General features: G+C 38.2%; 1 protein-coding gene across 1 annotated transcript in view; it reads right to left on the reverse strand.

Moving 5' to 3' along the window:
* CTDSPL2 (CTD small phosphatase like 2) overlaps window positions 1–6,874 on the reverse strand; it is a 75,043-nt gene extending 68,169 nt beyond the window's left edge. Inside the window, exon 1 of the mRNA XM_028162303.2 lies at window positions 6,470–6,874. The gene's annotated coding sequence lies outside the window, so the exon portion shown is untranslated. The remainder of the gene's footprint in view (window positions 1–6,469) is intronic.
* Window positions 6,875–7,731: the final 857 nt, after the last annotated feature.

Genomic DNA, 7,731 nt, shown 5'->3' on the forward strand with positions numbered 1-7,731 from the left:
TAAGTCATGCAATCATTCTAGCATTTCATTTCCTCAACAGCAAAAGAAGTTATTGGACATCAGATCTATGCATTTTACTACATGTAAATTTTACCTAAAAAAAGAGCTGTCAAAACAGGAGATGAGTCATTAATTAATCTGAGCTGTTTTCATCCTTCTATCACATACAACTTATCTAGAAGCACTCTAATTAAGACCAACACTTACTACATGTTAAACAGTCTTCAGATGGTTCATCATTAAGGAAACAAAGACTAGACGACCCTTTTAGTCTCCTCTAGCTCTAAATTTCTGAGTTTGTTAATTTATACTCTATTACAAATGGTATCACTACTCAATTTACACTCATGAAAGAAAAAGCTAAAAATCACTGCCTTAGTTGACACCAAATGACAAAAGTATCAGTATCTGTTTTCACTATCTATATTTCCAGTTGAATAATCTGAAATCAACAGGTTCAGATACTACAACTGTCCACTTTTACTCTCCTTCCTTTACTGCCTTCCCAAGCCCTTCATTAAATGACTTTACAGAAAGAAGAGATTTCTTGGTCCCTCCCACTTATCACCTAATAAAAGTCAAAAGTCAACTAGGGCAGGAGGATTAAGTAGAGGAGGATTATATAAAGCATCAACTCCAAGACAGGGAGATTCTTCTCCCTGAACCCTGCCCAACAAAGTGTGTGATGAAGTGGTCTTTTTAGGTTATTATTATGTGATACATAACTTTCTCTCCTTTTTTAAACTAGATAATGGAATTCTTCAAAAACTACTAAATATAAACATAATCAAAAATATTTGGAAAAAAAAAAACAGCTGCTGCGTTGGGTTGATAAAATTATGGCTCTTTTTCCTCTTAAAGTTTTCTTCAATGAACAACAACCAAAAAAAAAAAAAAAGTTTTTTCTAAAACCATGATCAATTAATTTTCTCTGGGTTGTTAGATTATTGATGACTAAATGCTCAATGAAAATATGAAATGATTTTTTAAAGATGGCATTATTCAGTTTGTTGATCACTGAAAATACAGACACTCACACACATGTTTTAAAATACTATTATTAGGACTCCAACTTAAAACTTTGCATGTACTCAGAAGAAATACCATTAGGGCAAAATCAATATTTGTTGTGTACCGAATGAGACAGTATGTACTTCTGCTGAGGACAGACTTGTATTTCTCTCACCTAAGCTTTAAGGCAACAGTAATTTGGAGATTGTTCTAATTTTAACTAACTGCAGTAAGTATAATTTACACATCTTGTAAAAAGAAGCATTCTATTACACAGCATGAAAGAAATTCATACCAATAAAACTTTATAACAAAATGTGCTATTTTAGAAAAAATATAGTTATGAATTCATAAGAACTGAGTATTATAATATTCATTAGAAACTTGTCAAAAGCACATGGGAGGGCTTCCCTGGTGGCGCAGTGGTTAAGAATCCACCTGCCAATGCAGGAGACACGGGTTCGAGCCCTGGTCCGGCAAGATCCCACACGCCGCGGAGCAACTCAGCCTGTGCGCCACAACTACTGAGCCTGCGCTCCAGAGCCCGAGAGCCACAACTACTGAAGCCCGTGAGCCTAGAGCCCGTGCTCCACAACAAGAGAAGCCACCGCGATGAGAAGCCCACGCACCACAGTGAAGAGTAGCCGCCGCTCGCCACAACTAGAGAAAGCCCGCACAATGCAACAAAGACCCAATGCAACCAAAAAGAAATAATAAATAAAATTTAAAAAATCATATTAAAAAGCTATTAATGAGATTTAAAAAAAAAAAGCACATGGGAAACCTGTCACTCCAGTGTGTCACTTTTCATCATATTACTATCCTTTCTATGGAATATATATATTCCAATATATGCAATTTTTAAAATTTACAGGAGTAACATGTATACATGCAAGTTACAATGTACTTATTGGATACATTAAAGAAAATTTGAAGAATAAAAAAGTGAAGTTAATTTTGGCAGAATTTTCCTAAGAATGCTTTTTATTTAAGTAGTTCTCACCAAAATTGGGCAAGGGGAGAGATATAACTACTCCTTCAATAAAAGCTTCTATTTAAAGAAAATTAATTTTATATTCAACTTAATCTCAGGCCAGTAGAAATATGAAACTCTCAGAACACATTAACTTGATAATAAGAAAAGAATCAATGAGATGTTGGCAAAAAGGAAAGTTATTAATTAAAAATCTTTGAGTACCTGAAATAATTTCCTACTATTCTTATTAACACCACCTACCAAAGAAAAACTGATCATTATGATTAAGATAAATCAAAGACAAAAAGTTTTAAGAGTTTTAAGAAGAATTTTTATCTAAATTACTAGTCAAAGATGAGGTAAGATCATAATTCTCTAACAGAAGTGCCCTCTTGTTTGCTACTACTAAAAAAGTAAAATAAAATAAAGTAAAATGGTATATTACCAATGAGGGAAAAATGCATGATTGTTTGAAATGTGATTGTATTTTTCAAATAATTTTTATCAGTACATCAGAAAATTAAAGGATTGTACTGTATAATTATCTTATTTAACAAAATACACTAAAGCAGGTACTTGTAAAGTCAGTGAGAAGGTAATCAATTTCAACTCAATAGAATAATCATATATATTTGGGGAATATGAGGAAGAAAGCAATTATTACTGAAACAAATAATCATAGTTGTTCTCAACTGAAAAGATACTTATTGGTTCTGTATATTTTTCTTTAACAAATAATATACTCTTCTTTTAATAAAATATATTTTGAATTCCTACTTAAACATTACTTTAACTGGTCAACATAAGAAACTTAAAATATCATGTCATGATGCTAACAGATTCTTAATATCCCTTTCTTATTTATTTTTAGCAATGACTCTGCCTTTTTAGTTTCCAATTTCTCCATATAGAAGTATTTAGTCCAAAGAAAGAAAACATTCTTCCTAAACTATATATAAGCCACTATTACTAAGTATAATCCCAATTATTTCTGAAGTATTCAAGTGCCTTCTATTAGTACAATTTTATGTTTCTTTAATCAAAGTAATAAACACATTTCCTTGTCCTAAAATTATTATAGCTATTATGGAAACCTGACTGCTAGAACCTCAAGTCAAAGCACAGTTGATGATTCATGTTTAATCTAGATAAACTTCCTTTTCTATAATTTCTCTAAATGAATACAGGAGAGCCTATGATTACCATAAAACCTGGGGTCCCTAATATAGTTAACTGGCCTACTGTGACCTTATATTAAAGTTAAGAGACTTTTTATGTAAATATTTTACAACACTTTTTTTTTTCAATGGCATTTTAGTGTTTTCCTCCACTCTTTTCTAAAAATACCATACTAAATGGGGAACTGCAGATGAGGTAAATAAACAAAAGGGCAGGCCAAAGCTATAAACCACGTTTGTCCTTAAGGTCCTACAATTCTTTTTGGGACCAAACTTAGTCTCACTCCTCATTACTGTCAGTCAGATTCACAAGATTCCCAAAGGACCCCAAGAGGCCCAAGCTTCTCACTATAACTCTACTCTCACCATGCCTTTCTCCCTCAGACAATGTTCCTACATGCCACACCTCTCCTGATCACAGCCAATGCAAAGAAGCTTACTTCTGTGTTTCACTGCCTCTGAACCCTCACCTGTTTGTTGGATCAGCAAATTTATTTGATAAACTAATCTGTGCTAATATTGCCAATAAAAGGCAACAGTTTAAAGTTTTTCTTCCAGAGAATTTGTAATTTTAAACAAAACATTTTAGAAAGAATTCCATAACACAAATGAGAGACACAAATAAAGTTTGGCATTGGCAATTCTCAGATTATACCACACAGTCAACCACCTAGTCCACCTATTTGTAATGTAGATCCAATTATAATTTAATACAATTTAAATTAAAAATTAATGTAGTCATAAACCAGTAGTGAATATATGTCTGGCTTAGATATATGTCTCATGGCAAATGTAAAGTGGAAACTAAAAGTTGTATGGTTTTATCTTAAGTCCCATCTCTGTTAAATCTTCTCACCTTCATAGTAGAGCAAATGACCCCTGTAGCCAATCCAGTTAGAATGGTCAGGTAACCTACCCAGAAGAATCTTAGAGCATATCATATATGAGGTCTCCTTAGTACATTTGATATTTATGACTTAAAGTGTCTTTTGTACTTTATGCTTTCACAACTCAGTAAATTACAAATTTAGTTAGATATTGTTTATTCAGACAAACCACTTTTTCTTTATCGCATTAATCCAAAAATCTCCTATGAATGAGATAAATTTATACCATTTTATTCAATCTGCAATTAGTCCTATAGTTACAAGTCTAGAGTCTAGAACATCCTTTCTGAACAACAGAGCCAAGGTTTTTTAAAACTCAGAATTGGATGGATTCTGCTATACAATAATCTTGTGAAGAATCCTCTTGACCAGAAATCTCAAACATCGGATCAGCTAGATGAATTTCGGAAAGATAAAACACCCCTAATTCTTAATTTCTTAACAGTGAGAAAAGAATAACCTTACTAGCTCAAATGAAATGTCCAAGAGACACTACATAGAATATTATAAAACCCACCAATTCTATTTGGCTTTTCTATGCAATCCTATTTAGAACTTCTGTACAGCTACAAGTCCACAAAGGTTAAGGACTATACCACAGAGCTTTCACAGCCTTTCAACGTATACTGGGAAGAATATTAAAAGAATCAAATGAATGAAGAATTAAAACAATTTGGAAGAGTTCTTGAAGACAATGTCTACATACAGTGCTCACTCAGCTATCCGTAAAACAAATTTTATTTAAAACATTAATGCTTCATAAACTACCCAAAAAGATCATTTAAGTACAGATAAAACCTACACTAGACCAATAATTTTTTTTACATCCTTTTAAGTCACATATCTGGCCCTATTTTTTAAACAAGTTGACTCAGCAAGTATCCAGTACGCCTTCACCTCCACTTCCCACCCCCTGTTCTTTTGGTTTTGAAGATAAGTATGAAGTTCAACTCAATCCTAAAAGACTGCTTCACCTAAGAGCTACATTTTGCCTTGACTTTCTTTATGACCTTGGGGGGGAATCTACTAAATGACAATTGTAATAATGTTTGTGTGTTCCTGTTTATTAATGAAATTTAATCCTAATATGCAAACAATAGTGAAGTCTTTTAAACTGAACCTAGAGAGCTGAAAGCCTTTGAGTTACAAACATCAAATGATGTGTAATGTGAACCACATTTTCAAAACTTAATTTGACTAGTTTAAAAAAAAACTACAAAGGCCCCAAATTCAACAAGATTGAAAAACAAATTCTGAAAAACACCAACAGTCTATTACTTCTCTTTATGGACAACTGGTCTGCAATGTGGAAAAGAACAAGAAGGAGGAATAAAAGTAGCTTTAACTAGCCATTTCCTTGCTTTTATAAGGATAACAGCTGGACAACAAACGAAAACTTAAAACTTGGCAAAGAATGGGGAGACAGTATATAAAGAAATCTACAACCTGAAAATTACAAAGATAAATCTATCTTTTAAGTCACTAATTGTATACCTATGCTAGGCAGTAATCCTGGTATTGTCTTATTAGCACTGGAAAGGTAAATCCCTGCCTTGGAGGAACATCTACTAAGTACATTTCATTTCAGGATCTTAGTGCAGTTTACGAGCAGTATCTCTGTAGCTTTCCCTAAGGTACTCTAAAGTGCTTAACATCCTTCACACCTCCAGCCACCACTAAAGTGAGAAGTAAATACAGACGATCTACTTATGCAATTATTTACCATGGAATTCTAGTCAAGAATACAAAAATAAGCATCTATACAGGCATTTTATACCCAAAGAAAGTGTAGAATACGAAGTACAGTAAGATTCACCCTTAATTGACCACTACAGAAACCAGAGGCCTTCCACATGGGCTGTTCTTTACCACCACTCTTAATTTGAAAAAGTTAACAATGTCAACTCAACATTTTAACAGTAGACAAACAGAACGTAGTGAAATCTCTTCTTCCAGATTCTCAAAAGGTATTTATAAAAACTGAGATAGAGCAACGCCCTCCCCCCGCAAAAGCACCCTACTAGAAAGAATGAAATACCGAAAACGTCAGACGGGTCAAGGTTAGAAAAGCTGATCTAACCCAATTACCGGGAGGGACCACAGGTTTTGGGACTACGGACGTGAGATCGGGATGGGGGTGGGTAGCAAAGTGAAATCTAACCCCAGAAATCACAACACAGGCCGCAGCCTGAGAGCCGAAGCTGGCGGGAAGTGAGCTCCCTTTCTGTTCCCAGGGGAAAGTCCAGAGAAGAGCGGCTCCACACAGCGGACGTACGAGGCGCCAACAGTGCGTGCCTACCAAGGCGCCGCAGCCGCTGGAGAACCCGGTTAAGAAGGGGAGGAGATCCCGGCAGACGGCCCTGGAAGAGGAGGACTAAGACTGGGAGCAGCGGCAGCGTCTGGACGAGTGGGATTACCTAACTGTGACGACAGAGAAGTGTCCTCAGGCTCCGGCGATGGTCCCGACTGCGCAACGCGTGGTGTCTTTCCCGCTTAGCCCGCAGCAGCAACAGAACCAGCTCCTTCAGCCAGTCGCCATTTCCCGCCTACCGACCTGCTGCACCGCACGGACGGGGACCCGGATGGAAAGCGGCCTCTCCGCGCAGGCGCTTTGACTTTCTCCTCCCCCTCCCGCCACAATTCCGCGAGGTGGGAGGGAAGGAATGCGGGCAGCCCCAGCGGCCAAAAAAAAAGCCACCTCCCCCCCACCTCCCCGCAAAAAAAGCCAAAAAAACAACTTTACTTCCGTGAAAAGAGTTAGAGTTCCTGCCGCCGGAAGAAACTCAGGAGCTCGAATTCCTGACAAAAGCAGAACGCGGGGCCCTGGGACGGGATGGAGTAACAAGGACAAAATCTATCAGGCTATGCCAGTCCCTGCGGGATATTTGTACTTTAGGGGCATCCGTAGCTGTGTGTAGTGGTCGCAAGGGGAGTAGGGAGTAAAGCGTTGGGAGTGGAGAGGCGGGGACCCGAAGGACGGTTTTTCCTCCCGCTGCTAACGGAACTGCTTAGGCAGAGCTGGGAGGGGGAGGGGAGGGGGAGGGGGAGGGCGCCCTCGCCCCGGGGGCGGGGCTTAGAAACGCCTAGCGCAACCTGGCGGATAGGGTTTACTAACCCGGGCTCGCCAGGTGGGTGGAGCCGAGTGGGACCGGGTGGTACTAACGGCTTGGCGCGCAGGAGGAGGTAGTGTGTAGACAGTGCTGCCAGAGGCCAGGTTAAGACGAATCTTTCGTCTTTCCTGGGATCCTGGTGGCCCCTGAAGATCCTCTTTCCACCTCGCTACCTAGAGGGCATAGCAGTTGCTCGTGGGTCATAGAGACCCACGCCACGCGTGTCGGCGGTGGTGCTGCTAAGTCAGATCATTCAGATAAATGGGTTCCTACCTGCAGGCCTGGTCGAAGGGCTGCCAACCTCACGAGGTGAAAATGTATCAATCCGGAGCGTCCAGTCCTAGCTGAATGGCAGAAAACCAAGCGTAGTGATTGGAAGAGCATTATCTGTCTACTAAAACTCCGGACCACTCTCGTTATTCAATCAAGAAATATTTATTGTAAAACCATAATGGGTTAGGACCATACTACATGCAAGGGATATAACAGTGAACAAGGCAGACACAGACACTGCCTTCCCACAGTTCACAGTTTATTGAAGAAGACAGACAAGTAAACAGGATTTAAAT

This window comes from Balaenoptera acutorostrata, chromosome 3 (genome assembly GCF_949987535.1).
Source record: "Balaenoptera acutorostrata chromosome 3, mBalAcu1.1, whole genome shotgun sequence".
NCBI classification, from domain to species: domain Eukaryota; kingdom Metazoa; phylum Chordata; class Mammalia; order Artiodactyla; family Balaenopteridae; genus Balaenoptera; species Balaenoptera acutorostrata.